Source organism: Saimiri boliviensis, chromosome 1, assembly GCF_048565385.1.
Source record: "Saimiri boliviensis isolate mSaiBol1 chromosome 1, mSaiBol1.pri, whole genome shotgun sequence".
NCBI lineage: Eukaryota > Metazoa > Chordata > Mammalia > Primates > Cebidae > Saimiri > Saimiri boliviensis.
This window is the reverse complement of record NC_133449.1, coordinates 284,055,937-284,072,012: the sequence shown is the minus strand read 5'-3', so window position 1 is coordinate 284,072,012 and position 16,076 is coordinate 284,055,937. Positions and strand designations below refer to the sequence as shown.

General features: G+C 40.6%; 1 long non-coding RNA gene across 1 annotated transcript in view; it reads left to right on the top strand.

Annotated features, from left to right (window-relative positions):
- The first annotated feature begins 8,037 nt into the window (after window positions 1–8,037).
- The window catches only part of LOC120364965 (uncharacterized), a 44,236-nt gene continuing 36,197 nt past the window's right edge, over window positions 8,038–16,076 (top strand). The window contains exon 1 of the long non-coding RNA XR_005580042.2: window positions 8,038–8,264. This is a non-coding gene — a long non-coding RNA (uncharacterized LOC120364965). The remainder of the gene's footprint in view (window positions 8,265–16,076) is intronic.

Below are 16,076 nucleotides of genomic sequence, written 5' to 3'. Positions count from 1 at the left end.
TTTAGAAATACTTTGGAGGTTAATAGAAGAGCGACTTGAGCCTCCCTGCTACTGAACTGTTTAATATTCTATAATTTATGTTACACAGTAAAAGATAGACAACTCTGCAGTTTTGGGACTAGGATATGCCTGTGCATACATACATCTGCTCTGTTTTGGTTTCACTTCACTTTAGTTATTTGATTTGGTGTCTGCAAAACCCTGTGTGCACATTTTTATGAGCCTTGGGACAATTTACTGCCAAGCTTGCTTGAACTCTAAAATATGCCTCCGGTTTCGGAAAACCACAAATTATTTACCAAGGAGGCAAGGAAATGGAGGTCACTGGGCTCATTTCTTACATAATTTTCAACTTCCTTTCCGAGGCCTGACATCTCCCAACAGTCACAGTGATGTCTTCTTTAGATAGCTTCAATAAGGGGGAAGAAAAGACCAAAAGTGGTGAAAGTTGCTAACTGCTGTGTTCCTCTGCTTGCTTTTCATGCTGTGTGCCAGGAATCAAGGTGGGAGTAGTGGAAGGTAGATATAAAGTAACCCCCTTTTTCCTAGGTTGTTGTGTTTATAAAGAGTTAAGTAGGAACTGCTAAAAACAAACAAACAAACAACAAAAAGCCCTCGACTTTGTGGGAAGCAAAGTTATTTAAGGTCTTTGAAAACAACAATGTTAACTTAAAACAATAGAAAGATGATCACCAAAATGAAAGTACAGAACAGGTATAGAAAGTCGATCTCTGAAACACCAGTGGGTGTCAGTTTCTTCCAAGATAATTCAAGGGTGACTAACATGTAACTAGCTAATACATTCAACACATGAGAGAAAAAGAATGAGGATTAAAGGGGGGCTATAAAATAAACAGAAGTGATGACCGTAGATCAAATGGGAAGGATAAGGAAGGAGGAAAAGATAGCGCCTCTGTGTCCAGCTTGGGAAGATAATGACTCAGTTGAGTGAATAGGGGAGACAAATTGAGAGTTTGAAAGCCAGGAACTCAGGAATTTTTAAAGACATGGCGAAGTTCTTGTTGCATAGGTTTACTTATGACACATGGGTACATAGGTCTGTCCAAAGGGGCTGGGACACATCGTTAGGTTTGAGGAATTTTTTTTTTTCTGCTATATTCTCTTTTTCCTTTCTTCCAAGGTGGCAGGATAAGGAGAGGTACCAGGTGCTGGTGGATAGTTTACCTTGGAGATTGCCACCTTACAAAGGAAAGAGCTGGTAGAGTCAGCAGAGACCTCTTCTGGTGGGCCTCAGAGTTGTGAGTTAAGCACTTGGACCAGGGAAACATGGAATGTTTTCATGACATCAGCGGGATTTAATTCAATCAACGAATAGGACCCAGAAATAAATTAGCTGAGACAGTGGGAGAAGAGGGCCAGAATACCAACTGTGCTTAGTTATAATTTCAGATATAGAATAAAGGGAGCTCCAGGAAGCACGGCTCCAGGCTAACGATGAGTTTTTGAATTTTTTCATGTTTATGATTTTATTTTTTTTCCCTTCATGCTTATGATTGTAATTATCTGTTTCCCAAAGTGATTAGTGGAAATAGTTTAAGAGGAAATGAATATATGTGCTGGAAGGGGAGGTAAAAGTAGAATGACATTCTGTTTCATAGTCAGGCTTGTGGGTGGGGAAAGGATGGTGAGAGTGAAGAGAGAGAGAGGGGTCCATAGTTTCTGAGAGGAGGAACACAAGCTTAGTTCCTGAAAAAGACATTGATGGGATCCCAGGCTGATTCCACTCGGATCTGCAACACTCCAGAGAAATCCAGAAGCCAGCAGCTAGAATGAATGTTTCTCAATAGAAAGAAAAAAGAGCTGAGATGGAGCTGAAAATACTGAACTGTCCGAAATGAGTTACCTTACAGGGGTTCAGGCTAATGAATGAATTTTTTCCCACATCCATGTATAATCCATGTGAAGTTCATTTCATATCTGCAACGATCTCTGTGAGAGTCCAATGCCTGGCACTGTTAAGGGTTCAGTAAATGCTGGTTCTTTACTTCTGATTCTACCCACAGTTATACCTGATTCTCTATTATTCTGGTATGCAAGCAACCTCAGTCAAGCTTTCTACAGTGTATATCTGTACTTTCTAAAGTCAACATACAAAGTAAGGGTTAGGGCCGGGTGCGGTGGCTCACGTCTGTAATCCCAGCACTTTGGGAGGCTGAGGCGGGTGGATGACCTGAGGTCAGGAGTTTGAGACCAGCCTGATCAACATGGTGAAACCTTTTCTTCAGTAAAAATATAAAAATTAGCTGGGTGTAATGGCGCATACCTGTAATCCCAGCTACTCAGGAGGCTGAGGCATGAGAATCACTTGAACCTGGGAGGTGGAGGTTGCAGTGAGCGGAGATAGTGCCATTGCATTCCAGCCTGGGCAACAAGAGTGAAACTTTGTCTCAAAAAACCCCAAAAACCAAAAACCAAACCAAACAAAGCAAGAGTTAAAATGTAATCTTCTAAACTCTACTTCTTTTGAATTATTTTCTCAGTGTTCCAATTGACTCATACTTGTCAGGCATAAAGTTTCTCCTTAAAATTGGTTTTATTTATCTCAGTTATAAGACCTATTTGAAACAAATGGTTTTTATTTGTTTTGAAAAGCAGCTACAACCTTTGAATGATAAACACAATTTATCCATCTTTCGTTTGTTCTTTGTTTTGACTTTGTTGAAACAAATTTCCTTTTTAGACTAGCAATATTCAGATAATTTGTGAAATATTTTATTTGGGTTTAAAAGAAGGACTGGGGCACATTGATCATCTCGCCATTAGAATCAGCAAGTCTTTTGTCTTCAGCAGTTCAGTTGTGAAATGCCTCGCTGTGCTTTTCTTTATAGCCGTCCTGAGTTGGCTGAGATTCTTGAATGTGAAGATTGCTAGCTTTAAGAGTTCTGGGAAATTCTTTTTTTTTGTTTGTTTTTGAGATGGAGTTTCTCTCTTGTTGCCCAGGCTGGAGTGCAATGGCGTCATCTCAGCTCACTGCAAACTTTGCCTCCCACATTCAAGCGATTCTCCTGCCTCAGCCTCCTGAGTAGCTGGGATTAGAGACATGCACCACCACACCCAGCTAATTTTGTATTTTTAGTAGAGACTGGGTTTCTCCATGTTGGCCAGGCTGGTCTCAAACTCCCGACCTCAAGTAATCCGCCCACTTCGGCCTCCCAAAGTGCTGGGATTACAGACGTGAGCCACCATGTCCAGCCGAGTTTTGGGAAATTCTTGACTATATTTTCTTCACATATTTATCCCATCCTATTCTTTCTTTTTTCTTTAGTAACTCCAAGAATAGGAATGAAGGCGTTTGCACTATGACTTGCATGTGACTGATATGCGTATTCTTTTATGTTATCTGTGCTTTAGTCAAATATTTTATGCTGATCTGTCTTTGGGATCATCGAGCCAATCTTCAGCTATACTGTTCAAATTATCCAATGAAGACTTCATATCAAGTATTGTGTTTTTCAGTCTTAGAATGATTACTTTTTACAGATTTTGATCTTTTCCATCATTTGTTCATATTGTCTTTCAATCTTTTAAATATATTGATCATTGTATCTCAATGTAATATTAAGATGCTAAATAAAATATATTTTTATTTTCATCTGCTTATATCGTTTGTTTGTTTCACCTGGTAATTGATCACAACCTTTTGCTTCTTTTTATGTTAGTAATTTGTGACTGTATGCCAGATATTGCGGACAAAACACATGTCAAAGCTCTGTATCATGCTACTTCAACCAGATAGGAATTTGTGTTTTCTCTGTGGGGCAGATGAAGTGAGGAGGTCATCACCCCCATCCAAGAGGCTGAGTTAGATCAAGACTAGGTGGATATTTTAGTAAGATCCCCTCTACCTCTAGTTCTGTGTTTATTCGTCAGGCCCATCTCTTCCATACTGTTGATTGAGAGCTCTAAAAGACAGTGGAAGGTTCAGGCTATTCAGTGTCCTGCCATACCCTCCATCCAAGCTTGATGAGCATCTTGGGGAGACCAGCCATGTTCTGTGCCGGACTCCATTCCTCAAGTGGAACTTATTCTCCCGATTATTATGGGACTTCTGGTGATCTTAACTCACTTTGCAGAAACTTCTAACCTTTTTAGCAAGGGTACTCTGAGGAAAATTGGCAAGGCATTTGGGGATACTTTTGTTTCCAAATTGCTGTGTTTGCTTTTATGAATGCCACAAGCATTGCTCGCTTCTCTTTCCTTCCTATGGTGCTTCAGCATGAACCAGGTCTGAGCTGTTTCAAATCAGCAGATATCCCAGGAGAGAAAATAACCTGTGAAAGTTAGCTAACCTAGGTAAAACACTCTGCTCTCTGGAATTTTTGTTCTAATTATTTTTGTTTCTATAATTCACTGATCTCTTTAAATGGATTTTTTGCAATTAATTTGTGGTTTTTAGTTAGTCTAACAGGATCGTGTTCTCCTGCAACCCGTGGCATTCTATTCATAACCAGGAATCCACTGAGGGCCAACTTTGAAGAAGTCTTGGGCAGCTATGTCCTTCCAACCTAACAGTCCACAAGATCTTCCCCTATTTTTTCAGAAGCTGCAGCTGAGATGATCACAAAGAAAAGTATGGGCAAGTGTGACAAAGAAAGGTCAAAAATTAAATTTATACTGTAACGTGAAAAACTTGACTGTCCTTTTTTTCTGCGTGTCCAGAGATACAGGGAGTCCATGGAGCCTCCCCTGAAAGCATCAGTACAGAAGTTGATGATAACCCAGCTGCAAGCCCAGGACTGTGTTGGACCTGGGGAAGAGTCTGCTGACTCAGAGGACCTGCAGCTAAGGAATTGGCTGTCCTTATCCTTAAGTATGATGACTATGTTTGCAATTCCAGTAGATTCCTTGATGTGTTCTGAATAAATATGCCTTTTGGAAGTGAACTTCTAGAGCCCTTAACTTTGACCCATTATACTTTCCTTTCTGTGCGTGTGTGTTTTATATACATATATATATATATATATATATATATATATATATATATATATATATAAAGACATTGCCTTTACAAATATATATATATAAAAATATATTTATATTTTTTTTATATATATATATATTTGTAAAGGCAATGTCTTGCTTTTTTGCCCAGGCTGGTCCCAAATTCCTGGACTCCAGCGATCCAACTGTATTGGCCTCCCAAAATGTTGGGATAATAGGTGTGAACCACTGTGTCCAGCTGCTTTCTGTTTTTTCTCACACCATGCTATTTCAACTCTGTTCTCTATGTACATTTCCCTGATCACATGGTGTCTTGGCATCTGCAAATACTTAACAGACTTTGTTTTGTTTGATTTTGTACAATGAACTTTTGTGACTAGGCGTGGCCCCAAGTTCAATTTTATAGACAAGAATTCTGTAGGTCGAGAATGCAATCAATAACAGCAGGTGACAGGATTTAAACGTGGGTCACTTATTTTTTTTCCTACTCTATCATTATGTGAATCTATCCTACCTCTGCAATGACAGATGGTCCGAGAGCAAGAACACTTCCTTACATCTGGTATACAGTTGAAAAGTGAAAATTCCACACAAATAAATATGGAAAGAAATTTTACCTGCTCCTGTAGCTTCCTTTCAGGGACCTGGCCCTCACAAAGGCTGAGTAACCGAAAGGGGACTTATGTAACTTAACTCAAAGCAGAAAAGGTTACAGAGACTCTCTTAGCATAATATAACATGGAGTGATCATGGTTGGATGTGCAAAACGTCTGATGGTCTTGGATGTGGCTTGACTCTGAATTACACTAGTCAGGCAAGGGGACGTGGGACTTGAGGGAGTGGGGATTCAAGGGGAGATGCCCTGATGAAGTGGGAGAAAGACAGCTACAGAGGAGAGCTAAGAGGTCACTAAAAGACTTTCCAGCTTTCTTTGGAAGAAGGATCAATTGCCCAGGGCAAAGCAAACTTGTTGGACCCAAAGCTCTCATTTGAGAATTTTGTTGCCTAAAAATCATAAAATATCAGCAATTTCATAGGGTTCAACATAATGTTTTCTAACTCTTCTTTTTCCTATTTAAAAATAATAATTTTTAATAATGTAAGCTATACCCATACTTGCGTTAAACATCTGACTATCACATAGTGGATGTTTCAAGAAGTAAATGTTCAGCTTGTCTTCACCCTCACTTGAAGACATAATGTGTATATTAGGCTGTTCTGGCATTGCTATAAAGAAATACCTGAGACCGTGTAATTTATATGAAAAGAGGTTTAATTGGCTCAGGATTCTGCAGGCTGTACAGGAATCGTCTGCTTCTGCGGAGGCCTCAGGGAGATTTGACTCATGGTAGAAGGTGAGATGGCAGCAGGCACTTCATGTGACTGCAGCAGGAGCAAGAAAGAGAGAGGGAGCAAGGTGCCACACTTTTTTTTTTTTTTTTCGAGACGGAGTTTCGCTCTTGTTACCCAGGCTGGAGTGCAATGGCGCGATCTCGGCTCACAGCAACCTCCGCCTCCTGGGTTCAGGCAATTCTCCTGCCTGTTTCCTGAGTGGCTGGGACTACAGGCATGCACCACCATGCCCAGCTAATTTTTGCATTTTTAGTAGAGACAGGGTTTCACCATGTTGACCAGGATGGTCTTGATCTCTTGACCCCGTGATCCACCTGCCTCAGCCTCCCAAAGTGTTGAGATTACAGGCGTGAGCCACCACGCCCGGCTTTTTTTTTTTTTTTTTTTTTTTTTTTTTTTGAGATGGAGTCTAGTGCAGTGGCTCGATCCTGGCTCACCACAACCTCCGCCTCCCGAATTCAAGTGATTCTCCTGCCTCAGTCTCCGGAGTAGATGGGATTACAGGTGCCCACCACCAAACCCAGCTAATTATTTTAGTATTTTTAGTAGAGACGGGGTTTCTCCATGTTGGGAAAGCAGGACTCGAACTCCTGACCTCATGATCTGCCCACCTTGGCCTCCCAAAGTGCTGGAATTATAGGTGTGAGCCACCATGCCCGCCCAATGCAACACACTTTTAAACAATCAGATCTCTCTCTTGAGAATTCACTCACTGTCTCACAGATACCAAAGGGATGGTTTAAACCGTTCATGGGAAATCTGCCCCCACGAGCCAATCACCTCCCACAAGGCCCTACTCCCAACACCGGGAATACAATTCAACTTGAGATTTGAGCCGGGACACAGATCCAAACCATGTCAGTGTATTAGCCAGGCGCTTGCAGCTATATGAAGAATGTCTTGGTTATCCTAGCTACAAATGCAGATGTCACTGACACAGGAGGGGGCAGGGAAGTGCTGGGAGGAGAAGGGCAGATATCTGGCAAGGGCTCTGCCCCTGGGCCTTTGCCCACAGACCCAGGTGAGGGCAGGCACTCCTGCCTTTGTGCCCAAGTGTTGCATTTCCCAAGACTGCCCTGGCCCTCCATGCCCTCATCCTGTGCCTATAGAAACCCAGAGACCTTAATGACACTCACAGAAGCGGCTGGACATCCAGAAGGTGTCAAGAAGAGCACGAGGACAGGTACCAGCGGAGGCTGGCAGGCCACTGACTGGCAGACAGATGTGGAGTTTGGCTGGGCGGCTGGAGGAGAGCCAGGCTGCTAAGTAGCCTGATTCCAGGGAAAAAGCACCTTTCCAGTCCATCTCCCTTATGGCTCCTCCATCTGCTGAGAGCTACTTCTGCTCAATAAAACCTCACACTCATTTTGCAAGCTCATGTGTGATCTGATTCTTCTGGTACACCAAGGCAAGAACCCTGGGATACAGAAAGTCCTCTGTTCTTGCCATGGGGCAGGGGGTCTAACTCAGCTAACACCAGTCGCCTGCAGATGGCAAAACTAAAAGACCACCTGTAACTCACACCCACTGGGGCTTCAACTGTAAACATTCACCCCTAGAGACTCCTGCGGGGTCCGAGCCCCTGCAACCCACCCATCTGCATGCTCCTCTAGAGGTTTGAGCAGTGGGGCACTGAAGAAGCCAGACGCTTCTGTCACATACCCTGCAAGGGGGCAAGGGAATGTTTTCTGTTTCATCATCAGGGTATTGTATCCGTGTCTTAAACAACACTAGCATTTTGCCATATTCCAGCTCAGGTCAGCTCTGCTTCCTGGCCTGCCTTTTAATCTTTTCCTTGCTTCTGGCATGAGTTCCCTTCTCTCTTGAGAAACCAATTATGCATTTGAAAATACACACAGCTATACATATTTTAAAGATACCATTTAGCAAGGATGCTCCTTATTGGATGGCCTTTCGTGTTGTGGGGACAGACAACAGGACAGTTCCAGGTGAGGGAAGTAGAGCGATCTCATACACCTCGAAAGCTAAGCAGGCAACAGCCTTTTCAGAAGTAAGCTTTTCAAAATGTATTTGTAGAAAGGCAGTAAAAGGATAAGATGCAAATCAAGCTATTTTTAAACCATCATTTTCAGGGCCAAGGAAGAAATTATGAGAATGAATTCTTTAAAAAAAAACCAACATCGTAAGGCCTTTGCTGGTGTTTTTAGTTGAAGTAATTTAGAGATGATTAGGTATTGTTATTTTTAATCCAATTTTTTAGAATAAAAGCTGACAGAAATAGAAAGCTTTGCCATTTCTTTTCCCCACAACTTTAAAAAGTAAACCGTGAGTGTTGGGTCACAGTAACCTTTCTTTTTTAGTCTCTTTTTTGTGTGAATTCATCCACCATCAAATTACATTGTACTCCTTCCTCCCCTGACTACCTGTGGAAGAATGTTTATATAAATAAACCCAAAGCCCTGTTTTTGTCTCTTGCTTTGAATAAATGGTAAAAAATAGATGCCTTAGTCCGGTGATTTGATTTAGTACAAATGGATCTTGTTAGAACACTTCTTTACACGGAGATACTGGAAGATTTACTTGTAACCTTCCTTGCTAAGTGAGCTGTAGTAGTATTTGCTGTTTCTAAGATGATTGTAGTTTGAAAGACTTTGTTTGTATCGTGCCAAAGTGACTGCATTAAGAAGTACCTTAGTTGGCCAGGCGTGGTGGCTCACACCTGTAATCCCAGCAGTTTGGGAGGCCAAGGAGGGATGATTAACTGGGCAGGAGTTCGAGAACAGCCTGGCCAACATAGTGAAACCCTGTCTCAATTAAAAACACAAAAATTAGCTGGGCTTGGTGGCGCATGCCTGTAATCCCGGCTACTCGGGAGGCTGAGGCAGGAGAATTGCTTGAACCTGGAGACAGAGGTCGCAGTGAGCCAAGATTGTGTCACTGCGTTTTAGACTGGCTGACAGAGCAAGACTCTGTCTCAAAACAAAACAAAACAAAACAGCAACAACAACAACAGAAGAAATACCTAGTTGACTGATGACAAAACTCCTTTAAATCATTCAGCTGTTTGACCTATACCAGTGGGTAGGTGCTATACATAACTGTATATTTTGATGCTATTTTATTATGTGGCAGTGTATAGTCCCAGCATTTATGCTAATTACATAGTTCTTTGGACTCCAGTTTTTCTATTTGTAAATTTGGGTAGATGTCTCTCATGGCTTCCCTCAAAGAGAGCACTGTATGTAAATGGAGGGGACTTAGATACCGCTAGAGGGATGGGGCTGAGATCGCAAAGAAATTGGCTGCACTGCCTCTGAGGTGAATGGGTCCTGTTACGCGTGGGGCTGCAGAGTAGGACACACGACGCTGGGGCCAAAGCTCAGGACATCGGCCATGCAGTCGAACATTTCTGCCAGTTCCTTCCTGCTCTCGCCTTTGCAATTTCCAGCTCCTTCTCTAAATAAATGTTGAAGATATGTATACACAGCAAAGGTGTGCCAAAGTATACAGCTGCCCAGATAATTTGCACACCTTGGTTTGGCGCTGGCCAGTTGAAGGAGTTACGAGGAAATGATTGCTGCAGTGATTTCTGTCATTCATTTCTCTGTGTATATTGGCGTTAATTGATGTTTTGGCAGAGCTTAAACCACTTTTGAACTTTTCCCCTTTCTTCTCTCTTCTGCTTCTTTTTACAGACTGCTTCCAAGATTGGATGAAGACAATCTGTTGACAATGCTATGAAGAGAGGGATTTGGAGTGTGTTGGGGGACACACGTGTTATTGACTTCCCTGTGCAATCTAGGATTGAGTGAGGGATGTAGTTGGAAGGCAAGAGAAGACGCCTCCATCTTTCTGGTCTGGAGAAATTATGCTGGAGCCCCCAACCTAAATGAGAAAAGAGATGTTTGTGTTTCCACCATCTTTGAGATCTTACTGCTAACGTAGCTACCTTTAAAGAATTTTGCTATTTACAATAAAAGTGAGATCTCCCTCGTCCATCCTGTGTTACACAACCTGGGATTGCACCCTTGTTCCTGGCACCTTTCACTGCAGGAGCCTGCCTTTGGCTTTCTTCTGTCCCTGCTGCTTCTCTTTACAGAAAGTGCTGAGCTTCTTGGTGAGTGTCCCTCCCAACAGATGAATATTCAGCAGAGAATGGAAAGCTTTCTACTGTAGAATAAGGATGTGGCTGTTTGTAAAGTTACTGCATTTTTTTGAAGAGTGGCTGCAATTAGTTTTGGTGTTAGGCAGCAAAAACCCCAAAATGTTCTTTTTGATTTCACATTGTTTGCACAATACGCATACCCATTTACTGGCAGAAAGCTTTGTGGGTAAATGTATGAGTGTGTATGCATAAGTGTGTGTGTGTGTGTGTGTCTGTGTCTGTGTGTGACTCCACATATACTTCTGGAATACCTTCTATGTGCCAGGCATGGTGTTAGTTGACATATGTAATTGAGAGTAAAACAGTCATGATCTCTGCCCTTAACCAATTTACAATCTAGGATAAAACAGACCTTCCGTGTTCAAATCCACAATGACATTAATTGCAATATGATCATTGCTGTGTTTGAAGAACAGTTAGGAAAAGCACAAAGACCTTACAAGATGGCTTAACAGAAGAACGTCATCTAGCTTAGAAGGCTGGATAGCCTCTTTTTAGGAAAGTGGTGGGAATAAGAATGAATAGGAATAGGCCAGATAAAATATGAAGCCCGGAGATGGAGGTGGACATGGAGGAGGGAGGTGACACTGTACTGACAGAGAGGTGTCAAGAGCTGAGGAGGCTGCTGGATGTAGAGAAAGTGAAGTGTCCCGGATTGCAGTTCTTGGTAGATAGCAGTGTTGTACGAGGGGATGAAAACAAGGCCGTCGGAAAGGGAAGAATTTGAAGGCGGGGGTGTTGGTGAAGGTTTTAATATTATTGCAGAATTATCTGAAGTGCAGTTTTCAACACTGACCAAATTCATGCTGTGACTGTGGAAACTGGTGCTCGATGTGAGTGATAGCCCCTATCAGTGGGTTTCAGGATAAGGAACTGCTGGGCACGGTGTTGATGGTAAATCTAAGTGATGTTCAATCTGCCTAGCATCATGGTGGGGTTGGGTGAAAAGAAGACTATGAGTTGGGTGCTAAATTCTTTAAGGAGTGACCAAATGATTAAGTGAGGACTAGAGGGAGAAGAGCCTCTTCCTGCTAGCTGCTCAAAGGAGCAGCTTACAAAAGAGAGTGCAGTTGTCTGTCTGCAAGTGGCATCGGGTGGTCAGGAGGACATTGCATTGCTTCTGATACTGGGATATTTGGAGTTTTACAGAAAGCATCTCCCAGCCCCCACCTGAGAGTTGAAGCAATATCCTTAGGGGACAGTGGGTTTCAGTGAAGTTGAGAAAGTGTGTGTGCATGCGTGTGTGTGTGTGTGTGTGTGTGTGTGTGTGTGATAACTTTGAGATAATTATGGATTGGAAACATGTAGATTAAGATAAAAAGAGACTACCCTCGGGCAGTCATCCAAACTTTGAATTTCTTCTAGAAACCTCCTCTCAAGTCACAGTCAAGTGATCCAGCAATTGTGAAATCACTCTCTTCTAATGCATACCATTTCACTTTTGGTAGCTCTTTCTGTTGAATAAATGATACTGTATATAATGGACACTTGATTATTCTAGTATTTTCTGTGCAAATGTGTAAAACAAAGGGCTTGGGGGTATGAAGTCAGGGTAGGTAGGCTGAAAGATTATTTTATTTATATTTTTTGGGATGACAATCTGGTCCTGTAATGCTTGTGTGATTTAAAATATAAAAATTAGACATGTAAGTTGGAAAGTGCATCAAACCCTGAAAAAGTAATTGGCAAACATTTTGGGTTATAGTTGGAGTTACGAATGTCGCTGTCTGAGCATTACCAATTCTACTTGTGCTTCATTTTCTTCTTATTTGAACTAAACTTTGTACAGTTTATATTTGACAGACGAACATTTACACTGAGGAAGCAAATTGAATAAAATACAGATATTTAAGTTAATTTAAAACGTAAATTTTATTTTATTTTTGAATGGGGTCTTGCCTGGATCCTGTAAACTGTAGCTAGTGTCTTCACTGCCTTGGCGTAAGCTGTGTAGTCAAAAGAACAGTGGGAATGGTCACTGTGTGTGGGTATTGTTGTTCCTGAGGTTAATTCTGTCCTAGGCAGCTGCTAACCAAAGGATCTTCTGGAAATGCTCTCCCAAACCACTGCCCATTGGGTATCAAATGACGTATCTATTTTGGAGAAAATGATTGCATCAGATTAAAAAACAGTTAAATTGTTTTAACATGCCTGGATCTTATCTTTTCATGAAAACATTTTTTATTAACTTTTTTTTTTTTTTTTTTTAAGGAGGACAACTCTTCAGATTTTTCCCATGAGAACTGGATATTAAACTTTGATTTTTATCCTTTTATCCTCCCCGACAGAAGCTGCATGTTTTCATGATGACCACTGGTTAAAAGCAAAATAGCCCTAAATCAACACACATACCTTAGAACGAATGAGCGTTTCTGGTATAGTCTTAGATTTCACAGCGTCAGACTGACTAGGTTGAGAAAGTCCCTAGAATCCCATAGCTCAAAGTTCAGGGTCTATACAGGATTTATATGTCCTGCAGAATTTTTTGTTTGCTGCAGTTTGAAATGAGTGTCTTCTCTAGGAAACTAATGTTTAACAGAGAAGTGCAACCAGATTATCTAACAGGAGCTGGAGGGGAAAATTTCACCATTTTGAATGGGGTTTGTGTTTACCAGTACACACAATGTATGATTATATTATCGGTTACATGAACATATCTATAATTGTTAGAAGAGTAAAACCCATGCTTGCCAAGAAAATCAAGTTTTTCCATATCTCTCTTTGTGCACTGTGGTTTTAAAACTTCCTTTTCGTTTTTACTGGTATTTTCTGTTTAAAAAGCTTATTTTTAAAAATTAAACAAAATTATATACATTTTTTGCATACAATGTAATGTTTTAAAATATGCACGCACTTGGAGTGGCTAAATCTAGCTAATTTTTATGTGCATATTTATGATTTTTGTGGTGAGGCCACTTAACATCTACTCTCTTAGAAATTTTCCAGAATACAATACTGTACGTTGTTATTAAGTGTAGTCACCATGTCGTACAATAGATATCTTGAACTTACTACTCCTGCCCAGTTGAAATGTTGCATAGTTTGACATCTTCTCAACTTCCACCTCTCCACCCACCAGTGCCTTGTAACCGCCGTTCTACTTGCTGCTTCTATGAGTTCAACTTTTGTAGATTCCACAGATAAGTGAGATCACGTGATATTTGTCTTTTTGTGCCTGGCTTATTTTACTTAACATGATGTCCTCCAGGTTCACCCAGGTTTCATGAATGACAGAGTTTCTTCTTTAAGGCTGAATAGTATTCCATTGTGCATATATATCACATTTCCTTTATCCATCCATCCGTTGCTGGACACTTAACGCTGATCCCATCTTTTGGCTATTATAAATAATGTTGCGATTCATATGGGAGTGCAGATATCTCTTTAACATATGGATTTTGTTTCTATTGGATATATGCAGTATACTCAGAGGTGAGATTGGTGGATCATATGGTAGTTCTTTTTAAGTTTTTTTGAAGAATCTCCATATGGGCTTGTATAATGGATGTACTCATTTACATTCTTATGTGTATTGTTTTCTGATATTGATGAAACAGCAGATCTAGTCACTTTGCAGACCTTTATTATGTGCTTACTAGGCCTCAGCATAATGAGAGGTACAGTTGATACAAATAAAAGGCACAGCCTTGCTCAGAAGCAGATATGATAAGTATTTATTAAACAAAGGTGGCAGAGGTAGGCAACCAACCACAGGTGAGAAGAGTAACAAGGAGAGTGGAATCTAGGATGATGTATAGCTTTTGGCTTGGGCTATTGAGCTGGTGAGGAATATATACTTTTTAAAGTGGAATATACTGTCACCTTCTTTCTAGATAGGGTCAAGCTGGAAGCCAAGTAAAACTTTCCATTATTGGCACTTGTAGCTTGTTAATGAAACATACTTGGTGATTATGAGCAGCTGGATGGAAGATTAATTTATTTCTACTCTTGTTACCTTGATAAATAAGAAACAATTTCATGAACAATAACTCATCATTTGAAATAGCCATCTAACAGTTGGATTGTCATTGATTACAGGAGGTGATTTACCAGGAAGTTCAGCACATGCATGTAGTATGCTAATCCTTGCCATGTCTGTTTTCTGTTAATTAATATAAATTTTGTTGTGTAGTTTTTGGTATTCTGACTCAAACTGAGAAAATGCAAACATTTTTATATACATGTATTAATGTAAAACTTGGACCTGGAGAAGCAGATGTTTCTAATAAAGTAGCCAACATTTTCTTTGAAGAATTCAAGGTACCCTGAAGTACCTTCTCTAATGATTGAATTGTTATTGTTGGAGGTCAGGTCTACACAGACTTTTTGTATTTCTGCGTCTCTTGTGAGGGAGCAATTAACTGTCCTTCATTCTGAACTATCTTTTCAGGTATATTTGTGTTGTGAGCAGTCTTGGAACATAGAGATAGTGTCTCTCTCTGGAGCAAAGGCCAGGCATGCTCACTGCCCATTATAAAAGATTCGGGTTCCCTCCATTCAAGATTCCTCTTCTGTAACACAATCACTGAACATGCAGGTAGCATCTGGTTCCCTTTGCATCATCTTGCAAAATGGAGGCCTGATTAACTGGTACAAAAAATGTTAATACTTTGGCCACTGTTATCGTCATGAGAACTAAACTGTTCTTTGTTTGTGACCCAGGAGTCTTGTGTCTTCTACTAGCATTCACAAAACTTTTGTCAGGCTAACTGGTTAGTTTACTAGAAGGGAGAACTCTCAGACCCTTCGAAGTTTTCAATGGTTAATTGATTTCAGCGTCTTATCTTCCAGTCTGTAGACTATATTCTACCATAAAATATGAAACATTTCAACTTTTCCAGCATTAAGAGGGTGGATCTCTAAATTGTAGATTGACATGGTTTGGCTGCGTCCCCACAGAAATCTCGACTTGAATTGTATCTTCCTGAATTCCCACGTGTTGCAGGAGGGAGCTAGGGGGAGGTAATTGAATCATGGGAACTGGTCTTTTCTGTGTTATTCTCATAATGTCGAATAACTCACACAAGAGCTGATGGATTTATCAGAGGTTTCTGCTTTTGCTTCTTCCTCATTTTCTCTTGCTGCTGTCACATAAGAAGTGCCTTTTGCCTCCTGCCATGATTCTAAGGTCTCCCCAGCCATGTGGAACTGTAAGTCCAATTAAACCTCTTTTTCTTCCCAGTCTCAGGTATGTCTTTATCAGCAGTGTGAAAGCAGACTGATACATAGATGAAATAACAAAAAGTAAAAAACGATTGCATCTGCTTTTCCTTGTGATTGCAAATTAATATGGTGCCTAAGATACCTCGTATTTATGATATATCATGATTTTTAAAACCTCTCACTGAGAAATACTGGAGAGTAAGTGTACATTTAAAGAAATGGCTTTCGTGAAATGTGAATGTTTACTATCACTCACAGTTCATTTATTTTCAGTGTATTTAACTTTTGTCTTAGCACCATAAAGAAGTGTTTTGCTTTCTTATTGCAATCAAGTTTATTGAGGTATAATTTATGTGTAATAAACTGCATCCAGTGTACAGTTTGATGAATATTGACTGTTGAATATGCCTGTAAGATCACCATCACCATCAAGATGAACACCTCTATCACCCCCAAAGGCTTCCATGTACTC